Source organism: Monodon monoceros, unplaced genomic scaffold (genome assembly GCF_005190385.1).
Source record: "Monodon monoceros isolate NGI ecotype Baffin Bay Population unplaced genomic scaffold, NGI_Narwhal_1 Super_Scaffold_17, whole genome shotgun sequence".
Classification (NCBI taxonomy): domain Eukaryota; kingdom Metazoa; phylum Chordata; class Mammalia; order Artiodactyla; family Monodontidae; genus Monodon; species Monodon monoceros.
The window spans coordinates 18478769-18503248 of NW_021703773.1; the positions used below are offsets into that span (position 1 = coordinate 18478769).

Here is a 24480-nt window from a genome sequence, read left to right on the forward strand (position 1 = left end):
ATTTGGAATAACAGTGAAGTTCACCACTGTGTTTCCTTGGCTTAAATCAAGATTTATCTGATGTGCTGAGGAACTGGGGCAGACTGGTGGGACTTGGAGGGCCTCCTTCAGTGATTGGAGGAGTTAAGTAGATCCACACTGTCATCTGACCAAGTGTGTACCTGACACTGTCAAAAATACTACCATTGGGCCACCGGGAGCAACCATAGTCAACTGTTGTTTTGTTTTGGAATAAGTCATTTTATGTGTTTTCAGTGAGCTGCAACATTTTCTTTCCCCCATAGAATTTTTTCCATTGAGTTGTGCTGTTGACTTATGTTGTAGAATTTTATAAAAACAGTCCAGTGATATTTATCCTTGCATCTCTTATAAAGTGGTTGAGGGTGTTATTTTTATGTTTCACAATGACTTCTTGATGAGAAACCAAGGAAAAATTGCTTTCTGGACTCCCTATCCACAAAATCTGTACTTTGTTGAAACAACTTGTTTTATTTACACTAAGTGGACAACATGGATTTTGTTACCTTCTTTGGATTGACTACAAAGCATGAAAGCAAATCTGTTACTCATCTAGATGACTGGTTGGCATTGTGATGAGTCTTTCACCTGGCTCTCTTTTCTTTCCCCTTGCCTTACACTTCACCTCATTTTTTCTTTACTTTAAAAAATTATTTTATCTTATGATTTTATATGCATTTTAATACAATTCTTTTTATAAAAAATCAAGGAATAAAAAAATGGGGTAGCCTAATTTTGCTCAAACTTTTACAGTGTCACACTCTTCTAATAGAGGTAGCCCAAAGCAATAAGCAACAAAGCTCTCTACCCAGCCAAAGTAGCTGTCTCTAAGTACCTGCATTAAAATCCCATGCCCATGGCTTCAAGTGATTCCCTTAGCCCTTATTTCAAAGCCTAATCTTATATTACATTTTATCTAAAGAACCTTCAACATGATTCCTCAGCTCATAGTAGATGGAAAATGAGAAAATTAGGAATAGGGAGAAAAAGTGCTATACAGGGTCACTGATAATAATGGCAGGGAGAAAAAAACAAGAAATAGGTGAAAAAGCTAAGCTATGCAAATAAATCCACATATTTTAATAGACCTTTTTATATCTATTATGCATATGTATATATAATGTCTATTATGGATCCATATAATAGATTACATATTAGATTATATAGAATAAATTATATATTAGATTATATACAATATTCTATATGATAGATTCTATATATCTATTGTATTATATAGGTATAAAATATCTATATATGTTATATAGATATGATCTAATATTCATAATGATGACTGACTCAATTATCTAGAAATTTTGGCTGTCCAGAATCCTCATATTCTAAATGCTAGGTGATTAAGTTTTATATTATTAAATTATTATACTACATTTAAACTTCTAATTCACGTGAATTATGAAAAAAATTGAAGAGCCACACATGGAAATATTTAACCTCTGAACCTCTCATGGCAACATTGATAAAATAGATTAGAAAATACATTGATAGAGGCTTAATACCTTCTAGTTTCACTAGAAAAGTGTCGTTTAATAGTATGCAAATGATTGAATAGATCTGTCTCTGGGGCCTCCATAGAACAGCTTCTGTGTCTTTGTTAGCATGCAGAAATGCTCCATTGAAAATTTAAGCTGAAACTGTGTGCATTGTATTACCTATAATTACTATAATCCACTTGGGTAAATGTGAGATTTTTTTCAATTTATAAAAAGTGTATGCCCATTGTAGATTCAATTCATGTAGGTTATGTATGTGTAAATATTTATTGACAGGAAAGAATAAACCCGTGTCTTTTATAACTGATAAACTCCTGAATTTATTCTTGGAAACATCTAGTTAGCCTCTGTGGGGAGCACAGGGCTTTCCCTTAACCTCTTGTCTCTGAGTGTTGATCAAGGTCAATAAAATCCATTTCCCCCAAACAAGGAATAGTGCTCCAGTTCCATGATGTGGATTGATTCACATTTTCTAGAAGTGGGGCCTTCAAGGAGTGAAAATCAGAGTATGTGTGGTTTCTCTTCTCATTCTAACCATAAGATACTGAGGGACATTTATCTCCCTTCCAACGTTTCTACAAGGCAGAGGAAAGAGGGTTTCAGGCACCAATCTGGTTGTGTGGCAGCCTAGCCCTCAGCTACAGCTCTGACTGGAGAAGGCCTAGGTTGCCCCTGGGCTTTGAAGAAAATGTTCCTATTCTCTCTCTGCTTTCTCTTTCTCTGACCCTGGGTGTATGTAACTCTGAGATTCCAATTTGCTTTCAAGAGGATGGAGTCCATTTACGTCTCCACACAAGGCTGAAAGAGTTCTCCAGGTGGTTCATCTGTGGAGTTTGGGGCCAAAATCTCACTCACCTAGTAATAGATGTTGCATTTTATTTTACTTTTTTGCATTTGTTCTCTGTAGGCATAGTTTTCTGGAGGGTTTCACAAAAAGGAGTGGTGACTGGGCCAGGGAGAATGAATTGTCTCACCTATATCATCTTAAGTTTTCATTTAAAAAATCGATTTGTTTTGAGTGGGAAATTAGTGCACATGGTTAAATATATTAAAAAAGTATACATTGAAAAGTCTTTCTCCTGATCTCACACTTGTCTCCATCCAGTTCCCATGGCCCACATCATTAGAATACTATTATTATTAGTTCCTTGCACATCCTCTCAGCGTTTCTATTTGTATATGCAAACAAAACCAAATATATACCTTAGTTTCTCACTTTTTACAAAAATGATGGTATATTAAACACACTGTTCTAAGCTTTGCTTTTTCTGTAAACAATATTCCATTTCAGTCAGTATGTAGAGTTTATGCAATTTTTTAATCCCATTGAATATACTATAATTTACTTGACCAGTCCCCTATTGAAAAATGGTAAGGTAATTTTCCAATCCTTTGTTGATAATGCTTCAATGAATACAGTTATACATACGTTATTATGAACATATTCAAGTACTTATATCTGTTGTGTAAACCCCAAAGTAGAATTGCTCTGTCAAAAATTATATGTATTTGTAACTTTGATAGATCCTATTTGCCTTGCATAGGGATAGTAAAATTTTACACTCCACAGCTCCATAAAACTGAGTTCTTGCCAATCTGAAAGGTTAAAAATGGTATTTCAGGGTAATGTAATTTGCATTTCTCATTTTATAGCTGAGGTTGACATCTGTCAAAGAGTCATTTGAATTTTTCTGAGAATTATCTGTTTATACCTTTGGATCCTTTTGTTTACTGTTGCTAATCCTTCCCTTATTGATTTCTAAAACTTCCTATATATTAGAAAGACTAACCATTTATCTGTGATATGGTTATAGATGTTTCCCCATCAATCTGTCATATACCCTTTCTTTTATGAATGGACCATCATTTATTCATTACAAATGATAGTTGGGAGGACTATGTAATAAAATGAAGGAACATTAATGATATACATGTAAGTGGAATAGTTTAAAAGCATGATTACAATTAACTACATTTTCAAAAGAAAAGCAAATGGGCAAAATGAAAGAAAATTCAACCTCATGCTGCCGCGGTTGAAACATGGGTATTTAAAGTCTGTGGTTTACCTTCCCATTTTTCTTGGCTATCACTGAACATGATTTAGATTTTTATAATGAAAAAGAAAACATATCAATTGTTAAAATGTCTTTACCCATTTACATGTATAGAAGACTTTAGCACGAGTCTTAGACCTGACCCTTATCCCAGAAATTCATCTGGTTCTCTACCCTGGAATATTTACTTCATACACTCTCCTTCTACAACCCCTTTCCTTTCACCACATTGTATAGTATCACCACTCCCCTATTGCCTCCACCTTAGTGTCTTCATCTTTGAAAGTGGTTCTCTAAGAGAGAGGTTACCCAACTTTTTCTTTTAAAGGGAAAGATAATAAATATTGTAGACTTTGCCTGCCATTCAACCTGTCACAAATACTCCCATCTGCCACTGTACTGCCCATAACAGCCATAGGTCATACTTAAATAAATAAGACATGGCTGTGTGCCAATAAAATTTTATTTACAAAAACAGGCAATAAATGGGCCACATACTTTACCAAATCCTGCTCTAGAACAATCCTAGTAACTAGTACTGTTTAGATGAAACCAGCACTTGAAACTCAGCAAATTGGATGGCCCTACTTACAGATCATAATGTATAATTTAAATAATACTTTACTCAGGAACTTACGAGAGTATGTAAACTGCACTGAGGACCCAAAAAATTCTTGGTTAAAAAAAGTCATATGAGCACTTATTTAAAAAATGCCTGTACTCTGGGGAACAGCTGAGGACAATGATCAGATTCTGTTGTTTGCAATCAAATCCAAGCAATTACTGGGGAATGTTGGGTAAAGGATTCAGCTGGGGAGGGTTTTCCCTTTGCTTTAAAATTCGAAATGATGGCCATAAACAGGCCTAATTAATTTGAGTTGAGGGGTTATATTTCAAAACAGAAATAAAGAAAATCTAGAAGAAAACTCATCTATAAACCCCTTTCCTCTCTTAGTTTCTAAAAAGTATATTTTAAACCCTTTGGATTGAGATCTTAAAATTTTAAAAAGTCAGAAAGGAAAAATAAAGTATTAAATCAAAATTAATAGCATTTTCCTAAAAATCTAAGCAACCAACACAAGAAGACACACTGTAAATAAATCTACATAACATTGAAAAATCATAGATTAATAGCTTTATTACATTGTCAGCTGATTCAAAAACTTTGATAAAAACAAGGTAAGAAAAAGATAAAAAAATAATTAGTAAATAAGCATGGGAAATACTTAGCTTCTCATTTGCTAATGGATGTGATGTGTATTTATAATTCAATAGAAACAAATTGTATGTAATTAACATAACCAGTGCAGATGAAAGTGTAACTGGCACTATATCTTTTCACAACAATACAGACTAATATAATTCATAATACAATTCAGAAAATGTACCTTAATTTCAAATTCCTTGACTCTATTTATTTTTACCTCTGCATATCCAAGGAAATGATCCTATCTAAAGTTTTATGCAGAGCAATTCACTGAAGCTTTATTTCAAATTACCAGCAGAAAAAATGAAGTTTCTCACAAAAAGGAATTATAAAACATATTAGCAGGATATTCATCAGCTATTTATAAGGAGATATTTTTCATATGTTCAGTTGAAAATCAGTACAAGTTAAATATGAATAAAACTACCTAAAAAGCAAGGACTATACAATGTCTGGAAAGTAACACATGACAAAAGTGTCAGGGTAAAAGCATGAAGATCCTGCTTTTACTTTTTTAAACTTTCTGCTATGTGTTTATTTGTATGAAGCCTTTAAGGAAAAACAATTTTTTGAACATATCCCAAATAATTAAATGACCTCCAAACATGCTACCCTTTAATTAGTTCTTTATTCTTGATCACGACTGCATCAGCTCTAACCTGTTTTGTTTTGTTTTGTTTTCTCTCTTGGAATCAGCTACCTGGGTGTTCCCATACTGCTTTAATCACCTCTTGGTGTCTCAGCTAAGAATGCCTGTCTCAGTTCCGCCTGGAAATCCACCACAGGTACTGCTGAGATCGCCTTGGGTACAGGTGACACTCCTGGTCGCTCAGTGAGGCTCTTCTTCTCCGTTTGGCTTGGACTTCTACCTCTGGTACGTGCTGTTCTGTGGTCCGTCTCAGGTGTAAACGGTCCCTGGCCCGCTCCATCTTGACGCTGGCCGCTCCTCAGAACACAAAGTTAGGCATCTCTGGCAGCCGCTCCACTCTGCACTGTCATATACCCTTTAATTTTGCTTATTATTTCTGGCCAAATGGAAATTTTTTTCTTTACGTAGTAAGTTGTTAGTATTTTAAGTGTTCTGGGTTTTCAGAAATAGTTAGGCTGTATTCACTTTCGGTTTTAAAGGAATTCTTCCATATTATTTTATGTTACTTTAATGGTTTTATTTATATTTAAATTTTTGTTTTATTTAGAGTTTGTTCTGGTATGTAAAATGAGAAATGGATTCAATTTCACTTTTTTATATGTCTATCTGGTTCGAACACCGTTTACTGAAATATTCCATCTTTGCCTCGTGATTTGACTAATCCTCTTCACTAGGAGGGCCGGTGACTGAGGTGAGAGATGCTGGCAACCTGCCTCTCCTGGGGTGAAATCTTAGCCTTTTGACTGGGAGTGGTGTTAAAGGAGCTCGCATCTTGTTGGCCTCAAGAAATAGAGTAGACATTCTGTATTATGAAGTTGCGGAAGGAATGGGAGCAGGTTCTGGCTGAAATGTCACCGATTCCCACTGTTCTTATTGACGTTTAGGAGTTTTTCTTGAATAAATGCTTACTGATTTGCGGTATGCCCTTAGGTCAATTTCCAGAGGTTTTAAACATTTGTGTTTTATAATATTTACCAGTTAAATGGTTGTTTTGCTGAGGAGAGATGTATATGCCAAGTTTATCGCACGGCTTTCCTGGAAGTCTGATCAAATTCTTTTTTGTGTCTTTCAGCAATGTTTTAATGATTTGTTTGTATTTGTGTAACATTTGTTTATATATATCACATGTGATATGTATTATATTTACACTGATTGATATAATCATGATTGTCTTTTCATCTGCCTTATGTCAGATTTTATGTGTTTGTAAATTTTCAGAAGTTTTTCACCATGTAGTATAATTTATTTGTTTGTGAAAAGTTTTTCTGGTAGCTAGGTTTGGATAGTTGCTCAGTGGTTTCAAATGATAGCTTTATATAGTGTTTTTAGTCATCCATTAATTTACATGGTGTTTGTTGCTTCTCTATTTGCTTGGTGTTAAAATTAGGTGTTTCCACTTTCTGCTTCTTCCTCCCTTCCTCTTACCACTGGAATTTAATCAATAGCATTGTCAACGTTTATTTAGTATTTTCTATTTTACTGTTAAATATGCTTATATTTCTAAAATTTGATTTTTATCGCCTTAAATGATACACTTTGGCTCCCAGCTAATATTACCAAGAAGGTGAATGAGGTAAATCTCCTCAGGACTGCTACCTATTTTGTGCACATCGTGGCTACACAACTCCAGGGGTTGCTGTTCATGTCTAAGTGAATGATACCCCTCAGAGCTGTGAATTGTAAAGAAAAAGTAAAAAATGGTAGGTGTCATAAGGAGGAGAAGATTCATTCTGGAGGATATCAGGAAAGGTTCCCCAGAAGAGGTATTATTTGAAGGTTGTATAATGTGTGCTGATTTCAAGGGAATAAGTGAGTTTTTCGTAAGAAAGTTTACTTAAAGAGAGAACAAGGTCCTTCAACAATATGCAGGACAGATAAAATGCCATCAATTTTCCTATGGAAAATCACCTTCCATACAGTGTGAAGATGTTATTAAGTCATAGTGAAACTCTCATTTTCCTGTTTAATAGAAAATTATCAGTGTAGTATTTTCATTAGTTTTCAGCATCGTGAAGGAAATATTCATGGGTAGTGCACCTTTTTAAAAACTGCACTCAAAGAATGCTCTCAATTATTACGTTAAAATTGATTTAATGATCACCATTCAACTAGAATGCTAATGTCTGGAAAAAGCTAGAAATGTAACAAGAGTTTACATTACCGACAAAAAGGCTTCAGGGTCAAACCTGGTCATACTTTTTATTTTTTTAAGATTTAAAAGATTTTATTTATTTATTTGCGGTACGCGGGCCTCTCACTGTTGTGGCCTCTGCTGTTGCGGAGCACAGGCTCCCGACGCGCAGGCTCAGTGACCATGGCTCACGGGCCCAGCCGCTCCGCGGCATGTGGGATCTTCCTGGACCGGGTCACGAACCCGTGTCCCCTGCATCGGCAGGTGGACTCTCAACCACTGCGCCACCAGGGAAGCCCTAAAAGATTTTATTTTAATGTTGTGATACCATATCACAAAGTAGGATTGTTTTAAGAACAGGAGGAATATATATATATTTTTTTAATTTAATTTATTTTTTTATACAGCAGGTTCTTATTAGTTATCCATTTTATACATATTAGTGTATATATGTCAATCCCAATCTCCCAGATGAACTGGTCATACTTTTAAATAACAGACACACATACGCAAGGGGACATTCAAATAAAAGAGTTTTGTTAATGCTCCTTTATTTAGAGTAAATGAAATGAGTCTGGATTAATGATTTGCGTGGTGATCACTCCACTTGTGTTGGGAGCCAAGTAGGAGGATTCTATTGGCATTTTCCTTGTACCAATCAGCATTGCACAATATAGGAAGCACAAGGTCACATCTTTATGTTCTGAAAGCTTGAGTGATTACAAATTGCAGAGGTCCCATGCAGAAAGATCATTACCTGCTATGTCCCTTGTTTTCAAAAGTAATAATCAGGTTATCAGCTATAAGAATGTTTTTCCCTTTGGTTACCAAACAGGGAGGCTTTTATAATAGCGGGTCAGCCAAGAACAGCATAAGCCAACATTAATAAGTTAAAAGTACCACTGGGACAAGACAAGAATTGGCAGCACTGTTGATCTTGTTTATTCTGTGTGTTACTTTTTTTTCCTTCTTCTAGGTTCATTTCCAGACAGTCTCTTTTCATTGCTTGTGTGTTCATCTATGCAGATTTAAAATGCCTTAGTGGTGGCAGAGAGTAATTAGCATATAGAGCCTGGAAACTCAACTTCTAAATTTTATTAATGAGCTGAGTTCCCCTTTATCTTTTAACTGACCCCCAAGAGCATTAATGAAAAGTATCTAAATATGAATACAGGTGTAGTAATAAAGGAGAATTATCAGTCACCCTTAATTAAATTGGTGTCACCTTAGCTTTTAGTAGGGTAATAGGGTAGTATTGCCACCTGCAATCACTCAAGATTATTTTGCTCACTAATTAACTCACTTAAAAAAATTAAATGGGCTTCCTCGCTGTGCCCTGGGGCACGAATGGGTGATGAGAAGGGTAACCAGCAAGGTGATTCTGGCAGCAGAGCAGGAGGTGAATTGAAAGGACAGGTTGTGAGTCAAGAATGCCGCCACAACCCAGGAGATTGGTTCAAGATGGCAGAGTAGAAGGATGTGCACTCATGCCCTCTTGCAAGAACACCAGAATCACAACTAACTGCTGAACAATCATTGACAGGAAGACACTGGAATTCACTAAAAAAGATACCCCCACATCCAAAGACAAAGGAGAAGCCACAATGTGACAGTAGGAGGGGCGTAATCACAATAAAATCAAATCCCATAACTGCTGGGTGGATGACTCACAAACTGGAGAACACTTATACCACAGAAGCCCACCCACTGGAGTGAAGGTTCTGAGCCCCAGGTCAGGCTTCCCAACCTGGGGTTCAAGCAACGGGAGGAGGAATTCCTAGAGAATCAGACTTTGAAGGCTAGCAGGATTTGATTGCAGGACTTCGACAGGACTGGGAGAAAAAGAGACTCCACTCTTGGAGGGCACACACAAAGTAGTGTGCTCATTGGGGCCCAGGGGAAGGAGCAGTGACCCCAGGGGAGACTGAATCAGACCTACTTGCTAGTGTTGGAGGGTCTCCTGCAGAGGCGGAGGGTGGCTGTGGCTCACCGTGGGGACAAGGACACTGGCAGCAGAAGTTCTGGGAAGAACTCCTTGGCGTGAGCCCTTGCAGAGTCTGTCATTAGCCCCACCAAAGAGCCCAGGTAGGCTCCAGTGTTGGGTTGCCTCAGGCCAAACAACCAACAGGGAGGGAACCCAGCCACACCAGTCAGCAGACAAGCAGATTAAAGTTTTACTGAGCTCTGCCCACCAAAGCAACAGCCACCTCTACCCACCACCAGTCCCTCCCATCAGGAAACTTGCACAAGCCTCTTAGATAGCCTCATCCACCAGAGGGCAGACAGCGGAAGCAAAAAGAACTACAGTCCTGCAGCCTGTGGAACAAAAACCACATTCACAGAAAGATAGACAAGATGAAAAGGCAGAGGGCTATGTACCAGATGAAGGAACAAGGTAAAACCCCAGGAAAACAACTAAATGAAGTGGAGATAGGCAACCTTTCAGAAAGAGAATTCAGAATAATGATAGTGAACATGATCCAGGACCTTGGAAAAAGAATGGAGGCAAAGATCGAGAAGATGCAAGAAATGTTTAATAAAGATCTAGAAGAATTAAAAACAAAGAAACACAGATGAACAACACAATAATTGAAATGAAAACTACACTAGAAGGAATCAATAGCACAATAACTGAGGCAGAAGAATGGATAAGTGACCTGGAAGACAGAATGGTAGAATTCACTGATGTGGAAAGGAATAAAGAAAAAAGAATGAAAAGAAATGAAGACAGCCAAAGAGACCTCTGGGACAACATTAAACACAACAACATTGCATTATAGCGGTCCCAGAAGGAGAAGAAAGAGAGAAAGGACCCGAGAAAATATTTGAAGAGATTATAGTTGAAAACATCCCTAACATGGGAAAGGAAATAGCCACCCAAGTCCAGGAAGTGCAGAGAGTCCCATACAGGATGAACTGAAAGAGAAACACTCCGAGACACATAGTAATCAAATTGGCAAAAAATAAAGACAAAGAAAAATTATTGAAAGCAGCAAGAGAAAAATGATAAATAACATACAAGGGAACTCCCAAAAGGTTAACAGCTGATTTCTCAGCAGAAACTCTACAAGCCAGAAGGGAGTGGCATGATATACTTAAAGTGATGAAAGGAAAGAACCTGCAACCAAGATTACACTACCTGGCAAGGATCTCATTCAGATTTGATAGAGAAATCAAAAGCTATACAGACAAGCAAAAGCTAAGAGAATTCAGCACCACCAAACCAGCTCTACACCACATGCTAAAGGAACTTCTCTAAGTGGGAAACACAAGAGAAGAAAAGGACCTACAAAAACGAACCCAAAACAATTAAGAAAATGGTCATAGGAACATACATATCGATAATAACCTTAAATGTGAATGGATTAAATGCTCCAACCAAAAGACAAGGCTTGCTGAATGGATTCAAAACGAGGACCCATATATATGCTGTCTACAAGAGACCCACTTCAGACCTAGGGACACATTCAAACTGAAAGTGAGGGGATGGAAGAAGATATTCCATGCAAATGGAAATCAAATGAAAGATGGAGTAGCAATACTCATATCAGATAAAATAGACTTTAAAATAAACAATGCTACAAGAGACAAGGAAGGACACAACATAATGATCAAGGGATCAATCCAAGAAGAAGATATAACAATTATAAATATATATGCACCCAACATAGGAGCACCTCAATACATAAGGCAACTGCTAGCAGCTATAAAAGAGGAAATCGACAGTAACACAGTAATTGTGGGGGACTTTAACACCTCATTTACACCAAGAGACAGATCATCCAAACAGAAAATTATCAAGGAAACACAAGCTTTAAATGACACAAGAGACCAGATATTTAACTGATTTTTATAGGACATTCCATCCAAAAACAGCAGATTACACTTTCTTCTCAAGTGAGCATGGAACATTCTCCACGATAGATCACATATCAGGTCACAAATCAAGCCTCAGTAAATTCAAGAAAATTGAAATCATATCAAGCATCTTTTCTGACCACAGCACTATGAGATTAAAAATCAGTTAACAGGGAAATAAACGTAAAAAACACAAACACATGGAGGCTAAACAGTACGTTACTAATTAACCAATTGATCACTGAAGAAATCAAAGAGGAAATCAAAAAATACCTAGAGACAAATGACAATGAAAACACGACGATCCAAAACCTATGGGATGCAGCAAAAGCAGTTCTAAGAGGGAAGTTTATAGCTATACAAGCCTACTTCAAGAAACAAGAAAAATCTCAAATAAGCAATCTAACCTTACACCTAAGGAAACTAGAGAAAGAAGAACAAACAAAACCCAAAGTTAGCAGAAGGAAAGAAATCATAAAGATCAGAGCAGAAATAAATGAAATAGAAACAAAGAAAACAATTGCAAAGATCAATAAAACTTAAAGCTGTTTCTTTGAGAATATAAACAAAATTGATAAACCATTAGCCAGACTCATCAAGAAAAAGAGGAAGAGGATTCAAATCAATAAAATTAGAAATGAAAAAGGAGAAGTTACAACAGACACCACAGAAATACAAAACATCCTAAGAGACTACTACAAGCAACTCTATGCCAATAAAATGGACAACCTGGAAGACATGGACAAATTCTCAGAAACGTATAACCTTCCAAGACTGAACCAGGAAGAAATAGAAAATATGAAAAGACTAGTCACAAGTAATGAAATTGAAACTGTGATTAAAAATCTTCCAACGAACAAAAGTCCAGGACCAGATGGCTCACAGGTGAATTCTATCAAACATTTAGAGAAGAGCTAACACCCGTCCTTCTCAACCTCTTGCAAGAAATTGCAGAGGAAGGAACACTCCCAAACTCATTCTATGAGGCCACCATCACCCTGATACCAAAACGAAACAAAGATACTACAAAAAAAGAAAATTACAGACAAATATCACTGATGACTATAGATGCAAAAATCCTCAAGAAAACACTAGCAAACAGAATCCAACAACATATTAAAAGGATCATACACCATGAACAAGTGGGATTTATCCCAGGGATGCAATGATTCTTCAATACACGCAAATCAATCAATGTGATACACCATAATAACAAATTGAAGAAGAAAAAGCATGTGATAATCTCAATAGATGCAGAAAAAGCTTTTGACAAAATTCAATACCCATATATGATAAAAACTCTCCAGAAAGTGGGCATAGAGGGGACCTACCTCAACATGATAAAGGCCATATACGACAAACCCACAGTAAACATCATTCTCAATGGTGAAAAACTGAAAGCATTTCCTCTAAGATCAGGAACAAGACAAGGATGTCCACTCTCACCACTATGATTCAACATAGTTTTGGAAGTCCTTGCCATGGCAATCAGAGAAGAAAAAGAAATAAAAGGAATACAAATTGGAAAAGAAGAAGTAAAACTGTCACTTTTTGCAGATGGCATGATACTATACATAGAGAATCCTAAAGATGCCACCAGAAAACTACTAGAGCTAATCAATGCATTTGGTAAACTTGCAGGATACAAAATTAATGTACAGAAATCCCTTGCATTCCTATACGCTAAATATGAAAAATCTGAAAGAGAAATTAAGGAAACACTCCCATTTACCATTGCAACAAAAAGAATAAAATGCCTATGGATAAACCTACCTTGGGAGACAAAAGACCTGTATGCAAAAAACTATAAGACACTGATGAAAGAAATTAATGATGATACCAACAGATGGAGAGATATACCATGTTCTTGGATTGGAAGAATCAATATTGTGAAAATGACTATACTACCCAAAGCAATCTACAGATTCAGTGCAATCCCTATCAAATTACCAATGACATTTTGTACAGAACTAGAACAAAAAATCTTAAAATATTTATGGAGTCACAAAAGACCCCGAATAGCCAAAGCAGTCTTGAGGGAAAAAAACGGAGCTGGAGCAATCAGACTCCCTGACTTCAGACTATACTACAAAGCTACAGTAATCAAGACAATATGGTACTGGCACAAAAACAGAAACATAGATCAATGGAACAGGATAGAAAGCCCAGAGATAAACCCATGCACCTATGGTCAACTAATCTATGACAAAGGAGGCAAGGATATACAATGGAGACAAAACAGCCTCTTCAATAAGTGGTGCTGGGAAAACTGGACAGCTACTTGTAAAAGAATGAAATTAGAACTCTCCCTAACACCATACAGAAAAATTAACTCAAAATGGATTAGAGACCTAAATGTAAGACCAGACACTGTAAAACTCTTAGAGGAAAGCATAGGAAGAATACTCTTTGACATAAATCACAACATGATCTTTTTTGATCCACCTCCTACTTCTAGAGTAATGGAAATAAAAACAAAAATAAAAAAATCTGACCTAATGAACCTTAAAAGCTTTTGCAAAGCAAAGGAAACTACAAACAAGACCAAAAGACAACCCTCAGAATGGGAAAAAATATTTGCAAATGAATCAACGGACACAGTGTTAATCTCCAAGATATATAAACAGTTCATGCAGCTCAATAGTAAAAAACAAACAACCCAATCCAAAAATGGGCAGAAGACCTATATAGACCTTTCTCCAAAGAGGACATACAGATGGCCAAGAAGCACATGAAAAGCTGCTTAATATCACTAATTATTAGGGAAATGCAAATCAAAACTATAATGAGGTATCACATCACACCAGTTAGAATGGGCATCCTCAGAAAATCTACAAACAACAAATTCTGGAGAGGGTGTGGAGAAAAGGGAACCCTCTTGCACTGTTGGTGGGAATATAAATTGATACAGCCACTATGGAGATCAGTATGGAGGTTCCTTCAAAAACTAAAAATAGAATTTCCATATGACCCAGCAATCCCACTACTGGGCATATACCCTGAGAACACCATAATTCAAAAAGACACGTGCACCCCAATGTTCATTGCAGCACTATTTATAACAGCTAGGTCATGGAAGCACCCTAAATGCCCATCGCCAGATGAATGGATGAAGAAGATGTGGTACATATATACAATGGAATATTCCTCAGCCATAAAAAGGAACAAAATTGGGTCATTTGTAGAGACGTGGATGAATCTAGAGAGTGTCATACAGAATGAATTAAATCAGAAAGAAAAAAACAAACATCGCATATTAACGCGTGTATGTGGAACCTAGAAAAATGGTACAGATGAACCGGTTTGCAGTGCAGAAAGTGAGACACAGATGTAGAGAACAAACGCATGGACACCAAAGGGGAAAAGCAGTGGCGTGTGGGGATGGTGGTGTGATGAATTGGGCGATTGGGATTGACATGTATACACTGATGTGTATAAAATTGATGACTAATAAGAACCTGCTGTATAAAAAAATAAATAAAATAAAATTCAAAAAGAAATTAACAACAACAAAAAAATTAAATGACCTTTCAAAAATGAGTAAAATAGGATCTCTTAAGGACCATTAAAGATGTATTTGTGAAATAGCATTGGTAGAGTATTTAATCATAGAATTTCAGAGTTTTGAGGGACCTTAGTCGTTAATTTTGTACAACCTCTACCCATGAATCTCTTAAAACACTCTCTTGGTGCAGACTTTCTAAGACTCTAGTAACTGGAGGTAATTTCACTGTGTCTGATACTCCAAGGTCTTTTATCTAATTTCATTAATTCTTAGATTCTTTATATGCAAAATACCCTGTAGAGATAGTATAATGACTGGGAAGGATATTTCACTCTTTTGGATAAAGGTGCAATTTATTCAAGCAACATTTGTTGCATGTGCATATGAACTCTATTATGACTACTTTTGGCACGTAGAGAAACACAAAACATTGTTGTGCTGCCTCTGAAGAGTTTGTAATCTGGGATCTAGGAAGAGATGTACAAAGAACAACTTCATAAAAAAATTGAGTATGACATCATCTGAATTAAACACATTTGCTAAGAATTATCAGTAACCATACACAGTGAATAAAAAGAGACATAACTGCAAATCAAGCCAGTGGGCATCTCTTGTTCCTTAGGAGAATTTTCCACCTTAAAGAAAAATGACATTTTTACATAGGAAACACACAGGTCATTTTTATTTAGGAGACATTCAAAGCAGTTCACTGCCTTTGTTGTATATGTTAGTTGAAATGCTTTAACAATGCTTGTGATTTTGCTAGTTATCTGCTGTATCAGAAGTGGATCCAAGCTAGCATTGTTGGCTTTTCACTTTAATGAGCATGAAGCAAAATTTACTAGCATTCAGTGACTCTACCAGGTGCTAATCCAAAGCATGTTTTCCCATAATGGAAGTGTCTCCTTCCCTCTCACAGATAGTACATTCCACATCAGGAGAGAACATGTTTAAGGGCCCATGATAATGAGTTAATAATGGGCACAAGTGATTTTTCTTGGAACGGTTTGGCTTCTGAGCATTTTTCTAACATATACTTGAGATTTCAGTAACCATTTCAGTAGATTTGATAGTATACCTTGTAACTGATAGTTTCATCATTGGACCCAACCACTTACTAGCTCACATCCTCCTATTTCTCTATATAACTGTGTACTGTAACAACTCATAATAATCAGTATAATTGCTTATGTTTGTTTAACTCATTATTTGCTAGGACATGTGCCAAGAACTTCATATTCATTTATCCGTATTTCATCTTTGCCACAACACTATAATAATTCTTACTCCAACTGTACAAAACAGACACAAAATCAAAGAGGGGTAAATTTCCTGATACAAGGCAGAGAGGGCCAGTCCAGACTCAGATCTGTTGGACTCCACACCCAAAACTGGCAGTGGAATTTGCTCACCTGGAACGTATTTCCAAGAACAATTTCTTGGAACATAGCTAGTAATTTTCCATTTCCATACATTTACTTTATGTTGATTCCTCCGTGATGAATGCTCTGTACTGCCCATTTAACTTTGTATCTTCAAATGCTTATTTGTGTGCCTCTCCTACTTTGGTGAGCACAATAAGAGCTATTCCAGAATTACAAAAATGGAATTGTGCTGTGAAGTGTTAATAAGTGTAAAAGTCCAGATTCCGCTTTCTCATTTTTAGCATAGTCTCAAAACTTGAAGTTTTCTATTGAAAGAGTAAAGGATTATGCCAGAAATATATTTTTAAAGAATCTCTGAAATAGGCCTCCATGTTTCTCTGACAGCTGTAAGAGAATCTACAACCTACAAATGCTCTTTCCTTTCTCTTTTATAAGCTTCTTTCTATCCAGATAGCACTTTGGGACACCTCAAATGAAAGGAACAATAGTATCAAAAGTTACATGGATTGGGATTTGGAGTGTACATATTTAAGTCTTATGGAAAATAATCCATGGACATTGGTTAGGGAATAGGAACACTTTTTTCCTACATTGGATAGTTTTTTAAGGTATAACTTGCTTCTATAGAATTGATGGAAAAGGTACACTGAAATCTGTTTTTCTTTAATCTAGAGTATTTTTGGTCTAACATTTATTGAGTGTATATATTAGATTATATCTGATATGAGAACAATCTTTCATATGCCACTTAGTATCAGAGATACAGGTGCTTTTAAGAAAGTCCTGCAGTTATTTTGTTTGTATTGATGTAGACTGTATTCAAGGATGGAGACCATGTCTCCCATGTGACATTGTAGGGCACATCTGCCAGCAAATCCCTGATTGATTAATTAATTGACTTTATTGAAGTATCGAGTTGGACTGGATGTCAGTAGACCTGCTTAAGCTCTTTCTCTGTTATCCACTAGCTAAAGACCTTGGGGGAGGCTACAGCAGACTTACTTTCCTCACCTGTAAAAACAGTGAGCTGTACATGATGGTCTTTAAGCCATCTTCCAGCAATTAAGTTCTAGAATTGCCTGAGATCTCCTGTTCTTCTACCTGCCAGATTCTTTCTCTGTATAAGATGGTTCTGGATGGCCTTTCCCATTTCCTATTGAATTCAGGGGGATCAGAATATGCCACCTTCTAATATGCCATTTTGGCATGTGGATTATTTTGAGCTGAAGGCAATTGAGAATCAACAGATTCAGAAAGAAGCCTTCTCAGAGCTTCCCTTATGTGACTAAATGCAGGAACTTCTGAGAAATGAGAACTGCCATGAATCTCCTCTCTGGGGGAATTTTATGGTCATGAAGAAGATGGGAAGTTGGCACCAACAGCGTGCACAAACAAACCTTATTAAAATAGCCCTTGTCTTCCATTAGCTTTCACACATATTTTTCTTTCCACAATTTGCTTTTCCTAGAAGCCCACACCCCCCCTTTCCTTTGTCTAGGCACTTCATAATTTATCATCCTTTGTTAAAATGGTATATAAACTTCCGAGTCTAACCATTTCTTTGAGTTTTTACTTCTTTTCTATGTAGTCCCTATGAATGTAAAAACATCAATTAAATTTGTATTCTTTTTTCTCCTGTTTATCTGTCTTGTGTCAGTTTAATTCACAGGCCCCAGATGCAGAATAGAAGAAGATAGAGAAAAAAGTTATTTTCTTACCATACATAATGCTGAGGATGAAAATATTTCTATTTGGTTTACAGTAATGATGGATTTGATTTTTTTCTTGCTCTCTCCTTCTCTCCTACAATTTGAGGGTCCTGTAGTTTAAAGAGCTCCCAAGCTTATTAGCACCCTGACACAGGTAGCCCTGGATTGCAGCCAGCTCTTTAGGATTTGAATACTTACAAGCTACTCATACTGTCATAAAGTAGGTAAGGTAGAATTATATTGTCTCCTAGCTTGGGTATACATAGCATGACATGGCTTGTTGCCAGCTTCACATCACATCTCTTTCCTGGTTTAATATTTTATACACAGGGTCACACAGTCAATTCTAGACTCATTAAAAACCAGCTTGTTTCTGTATTACTAAATGGTTCATAAGGAGCCAAATTCTTCTAAGTCACTGTGGGACAATATCGTAAGCTTCCTGAAGACACCAAATTACCACTCTTACACTGGAAAAACATTTGGCTAGGAACCACAAAACCTACATTTTAACTCAAGCTCTGGTACTAATTTGCAGTGTGACCTTAGGCGAACCATTTAATGTTGCTGAGCCACAATGTCCTGAGCTCCAAAACCACAGCTTTGAACTAGATGGCTTCTTAGGCCTCTCCTGAATATAAAATTTGCTCTGTGCTCTAAGGCCATGATTGAGTTTATTACTCCAGTAATAACATAATTTCAGGCGGTAACTTGGAATAAAATTCAATTTTTATAAAATCTCCAGATAATTGGAGAAGGAGAGAATTTTATTTCAGTATTGTTGTCCCACAGATTGCAATATGTCCCAGGTCACATCCTAATTTTTGAAGCATTATAAAATATAATAAAAGCCTAAAGTGATATGATTAGCCAATAACAAAGACAGTGGTTCTGTCTCAGAATAGACTAGATATCAATTTTTCGAACCAAGTGGAGATTTTCAAGCATTCCTGCATATGAGCCAAGATAACTGTGAAGGTAGAAATATAGTTTATGTAAAAAACTACGCACTTTCATCTGCCTACAAAAGTAGAAACATCTGAATGCTCAATTTCAGCCCATTCTTTAGTATGTAAAGTGTTCTGGGTTTACTTGTCCCTCCCTCTTGATTTAGAAAGAAGACCAGCCTTATTTTTACTCAGTAGGAAAGAGGCTCAGAAAAGTCACATCTCATGGATCAGATTCCTGAGAGCTTTGTAATGCAAATCATACTGCTCCTTTCTTCTTACCAACAACTTAATTTGGGACATTATTGATTAACCGGAATGTTTGCTAATCAGTTTGAAACAAGACTAGGCTGGGGGCCAGTGGAAGTTTGCCAGATCCAAAGACAAGGTTGACAGCTGGTCTCATTTCGGAAATGCTTTTGCCCGTTATCTTATCATTTGGTTCATTTTATATGGTCCACGTCTCAAGTTACAATAGTAATTTTGAAGGCACTGCAGAGAAAAGGAAAAAAATAGGACATCACACAAAATTTAGAGATACTGATTTAACAATACTTTGAAAATTAGGCTACCTTGCTGTAAATTAAATCACCTGCCCTGCCCCCAATTTTTTTTTAAGAGTTGCTAGGTATACTGACAGTTATAAATTACTGCTGAGCTCTAGGCTTTGGATGTAGCTAATGTGACAACATTTGCAGATGAAGTAGGGAAAACAACTTTCTGACCGTCAGAACATATGGATTATTTGTCTCACTCTCCAAAATTTTGAAATAGAACTAGATAATGGTGCTCAAACCAAGATGTTATGAAGTCACTGAGGTTGTAGAATCATAGGATACATTCATTGCAGAGGCAGAAATTTCAAACCTTGTAGGGACTAGGAGGGTGATGTGAATGTGTGAATCAGACAAGATGTAGGATAACAGGGAATGGTGGAGTCTATATGCTTCTAAAGATTTTTAAGTTTGAAGGAAAAATACCATGCTCATAAAACAACAATAACAAGAGCCCTGGCATAAATTATCAGCTTTGAATAAAATAGAGTTAGAAGGACTATATTAATTCTTGTTTCAGAGGTGTACATGCAATGCACTGTCTTCTCAAGATAGGCAATAAGAGCTTGGAGGAGAGAGGACTAAAATTTATTGGGTGTCATAAACATCAGGCATTCTATTGGACATTTGAACATACTTGATTGCATAAATTCTCACAATGACCATTTATGGTAGGCAGTATTATCCCCATTTCATAGATGACAAATTTCAATTTCAGAGAGTTTAGGTAACTTACAAAATATGAGTGGAAAGTAAGGTTTTAATTACAAAGCCCATGTTCTTTCTTCTGTTCTAACTGTATGAATTTGATCAAGCTATTCAATCTCCCTGTGCCAGTTGTTTAAACTGGGCATAGTAATACTTTCTTCACAAAAATATTTTAAGAATTTTAAAAGTTAATAGTTGTGAAGATGTCTCACAGTTACATTTTCTTAACGTATGTTGAATATGAGAGTACGACAATGACTCTATTAAGCGACCATCAGCGTAGCAGATGTTTGAATTGTTTCTGCGGGGCATGGGGGTGGGAGGTGGGATGTGATGGACAAGGCACATGAGTTCTTTCACCTGGTTTGTATTGTGAGTTATATCCAAGTAAGCTGGCTAGAATTTGGAGTGCAGCTGTGGCTGTGCAGTGGCTGAGGGATGCTGACACATTATGGCTACTGCAATGAGAATAATAACTGTGAACTGAGGAATAACAGTATATTAGAGTTCTCCAGAGAAACAGAACAAACAGGGTGTGTGCGTGTGTGTGTGTGTGTGTGTGTGTGTGTGTGTGTTTATTATAAGGAATTGGCTCATGCAATCATGCAAGCTGACAAGTCCCGAGACCTGCAGTCAGGAAGTTGGAGACCCAAGAGGACCAATGGTGTAGTTTCGATCTGCGTCTGAGGGCCTGAGAACTAGGAGAGCCGATGGGGTAAGCTCCTGTCTAAAGTTGGCAGGTTTGAGACCAAAGAAGAGTCCATGTTTTAGTTTAAGTTCTAAGTCAGGAAAAGACTGATGTTCTAGCTCAAGTAGTCAGGCAGGGGGAGTTCTCTCTCACAGGATTGTCAGCCTTTTTGTTCTATTCAGGCCTTCAGATGATTGGATAAGGCCCACCCACATTAGGAAGTGCTTTACTCAGTCTACTGATTTGAATGTTAACCTCATGCAAAAACACCCTCACAGAAACACCTGGAATAATTTTTGAGCAAATATCTGGGCACCTCGTGGCCCAGTCAAGTTGACAAATAAAATTAATTATCACAAATAGTAATTAGGATAACTATTACCGACTCAGGAAATGATCAGATGTTAACAGAGTAATAAAGAAAGCAAACATGTTGAAGGCATATGTGACATTCGAAACAAGTAAACTGCACACAGTGAAGAATTTTGTTAGCTGAAAAGTTTCAATATACTTGCTCATCTAAGGTAACTTTCCCAGAGAAAACCGTGGGAGCTACTCAGGTGTTGCACCCTCTGAGAGCAGTCCACTGACTGGTAGGAAGACTGAGTGTAACCAGCATTAGTTGATAAAATTTCAGGTACTTCTAGCATAAGAACTAGTGAGCTAGCTCAGACAGTATTGGATCCATGCAAAGAGACTCTGAGAATACTCATTCTGTGAGGTATTACATGACACTTACAAAAGGCAGGAAAAAATATCATTAAATGCACTAAAATAGAAAAGCTTTTTCATTTTGAAAATATTTTATAACTTATAAACCACAGTACGTGGTAGGTGATACATAATTAATAACATAAATTTTAAAAGTATAAAAATTAATATTTAGTGGCATAATTTAATGTAATAACAATAAAATAATATTTCATTAATATGAAATCTTAATTGATCAGCAGATTTTTCTGGCTCACTTTCTGAAAATTCACTTATAATACATCATCAAAATTTATTCTTTATAAACTTCATTTTCAATCAATGTAATTAAAAGCAATTTCAGGAAAATGTAAGATTGCAAAAAAATTTTGATAAATTTCAATTTTGAGGAGGATCTTTCTGATAATGAAATTGTTACTGGAACTTATAAGAATTTTTATAGTATAGGCTATGACAAGATTGGCATACTTTTTTTTTAACCTGTTATGCTATTATCTTTGTTGACATGATTATTAATTATAAATAGATGAAACATGGGCTGTTGAGAAACAACATCATATAGCAAGAAAAGGGAATTCGCAGAAACATGAAAAATTTATTATGTGGCTTGCAATATCCTGAACTGTCAAAACACTTCTTATCTACTATCAGAAGTAAACAATAAGCCATATTTGGTTGCACATAGGTCAGATATAAGGGAAGAAGCAGAGCAACCAATAATTTCTAGAAAAGATTCCTAAAGCTATTGACAGTTTATCACTGTCTCAATGTCATTTGTGGTAGGCATCTTCTGGCGTGGTCCCAATGATCCTTGCTTCTTTGCACTCATCCCTTGTATAATGAGTATATTACATTTCTGATTAATTATTTTGATGATAAATTTTAGTACTTCTAGAGCTGATGATTCTTGCAGGACAATTTTTCTAAAAAGATTTAACTCTTCATAAAATTGTTTTCAAGCAAGTCTGAATTTAATTTTGGATGTAAATTTCTACAATGGCTTTTTAATATTTCCTCTGATATTTCCTGTAACTTGTGGAGGTTGTACCAGTAAGTGATGGTGGTGTCATGATTTGTATGTATTTCAAAATGCTTGTTTGTGCATTCCCTTGTTATATTTTCGATTACAAGAAGAAATTGGCCTCTTTATTACTAATCGGTTCATCTGAAGCTTCATAAGATAATAGTATTCCTTTCTGCTGAATGTGATGATTTTTAAGTAAATTTCGATTTCTAAGCCTGTGGCTGTTTGCTTTGCAGTGTTGCAGCAGATTTTGAAACTGGAGGTTCTAAACTTTTTAAAGAATTCTACTAATTCCCTGATGTGCTTTACTGTGATATCCACGTGCTTGCTTTTATTTGATAACAGTTTACTGGCAAAATTTGCTGCCTGAGAGATAACAGTTCCTGTCCTAGTGCTCAGACCAGAGAGTTAATACTTGTACGGACGCTGGAGGGGCAGGCTCTGGGGATGGGGCAAGTGACTTCCCATAGCAGTTCCAGGAGCTGCCCCCATGCGGAGCCCTCCTTTCTCCTGGAACCCCTGCCACTTTTGCTGCTTCCTCTGTGGTTGCAACTGCCAGTCTGGGCTGTCTGCCTAGGACTGTGGCGCCCAGGACTGCCGTAAGGCCAGCTGTGAGTGTGCTACGTCGTCTGCTCCCAGCCTTGATCCTGTGCATGTGCACAGGCTGCCGCTGGACCACAGCCACCTGCGTTGCCTGCTGCCTGACATATCTTCTCTGCCCACACATGTGCTCCCTTGTTCCACTGGACTTCATTTAGAGAACACAGTTTCAAAGATAAAATTTTAAAGAATTTCAAGATAGAGATAGCAATACATTAAACCAGTCATTGGACCCTCCTGAGTACAGGGCCCTGGGTGACTGTACAGGTCATATATTAGGGAAGCTGTCACTAACCCCTAGTGGGCTCCTAGTGTGCCCTGACATCCTGCTACCTTCCCTCACTCATTCAAAGAGAATTATTCTCCTTCCTTGGAAGCCTCCAACATTTCCTCTCCCATTCTCACTCTTATTTGATGACCTTGGGCCATATTTCATTGAAAAAATACCCCCAAAATAGAAGTACTAAGATGAGAGCGTCTATAAACTGTCTCCCCATCAACCCACTTGTCTATATCTACATCCAAATACTCTGCCTTCTCCCCTGTTTCTCTCTGTGTTACCCTTGAACACCAATCCCAACATCTCTCTCTGACTCCAGCAACTCTCCCCTCAGCCTCCTGCAATATCCTTTTTACCTTTACCACAGCGTTCCTAACAACACACGCAGTGGAATGTCTCCCATCTAACCATAATCTTTCCTGATCTTGTATTTCCCTCCAGCTACTACCTCATTTATGTTTTCTTTGGAGTGAAATTCTTTGCAAGAGTTTTCATATTTACTGTCTCCAAATTCTCTTTTCACCTTCTCTCTTAGACCCTCTTCAATCAGATTTTTGCTTCAGTCCCTTCAAAGAAACGGCTCATTTCAAGGGTGCTAATAACTTCCATGTTGTTAAATCCAGTGGTCAGTTCTCAGTCCATTGATAGCATTTTTGCTCCTGGTCGTTTCCTCCCCTTTACTTGGTTTACCATGCCAGCCACACTCCTTTCTTACTGGCCACTCGTGCTCGCTCTGCTTTGCTTGTTTCTTCTCGTCCTGACCTCTACACACTGTGGCGCCTTAGAGCTCACTCCTCTGTCAACTTCTTTACCTTCACTTAACCCCTTAGGGCTCTCACACAGTCTTATATCTTTTTGTTAAAATTAATTAATTAATTTTTATTTGTTTGGCTGTGTCGGGCCTTAGTTGCCGCACGCAGGATCTTCGTTGAGGCATGAGGGAT

At 37.0% G+C, this 24480-nt stretch overlaps 1 pseudogene; it reads right to left on the reverse strand.

The window, feature by feature from the left end:
* Nucleotides 1-5507: 5507 nt before the first annotated feature.
* Nucleotides 5508-5716, reverse strand: LOC114897691 (annotated as a pseudogene).
* Nucleotides 5717-24480: the final 18764 nt, after the last annotated feature.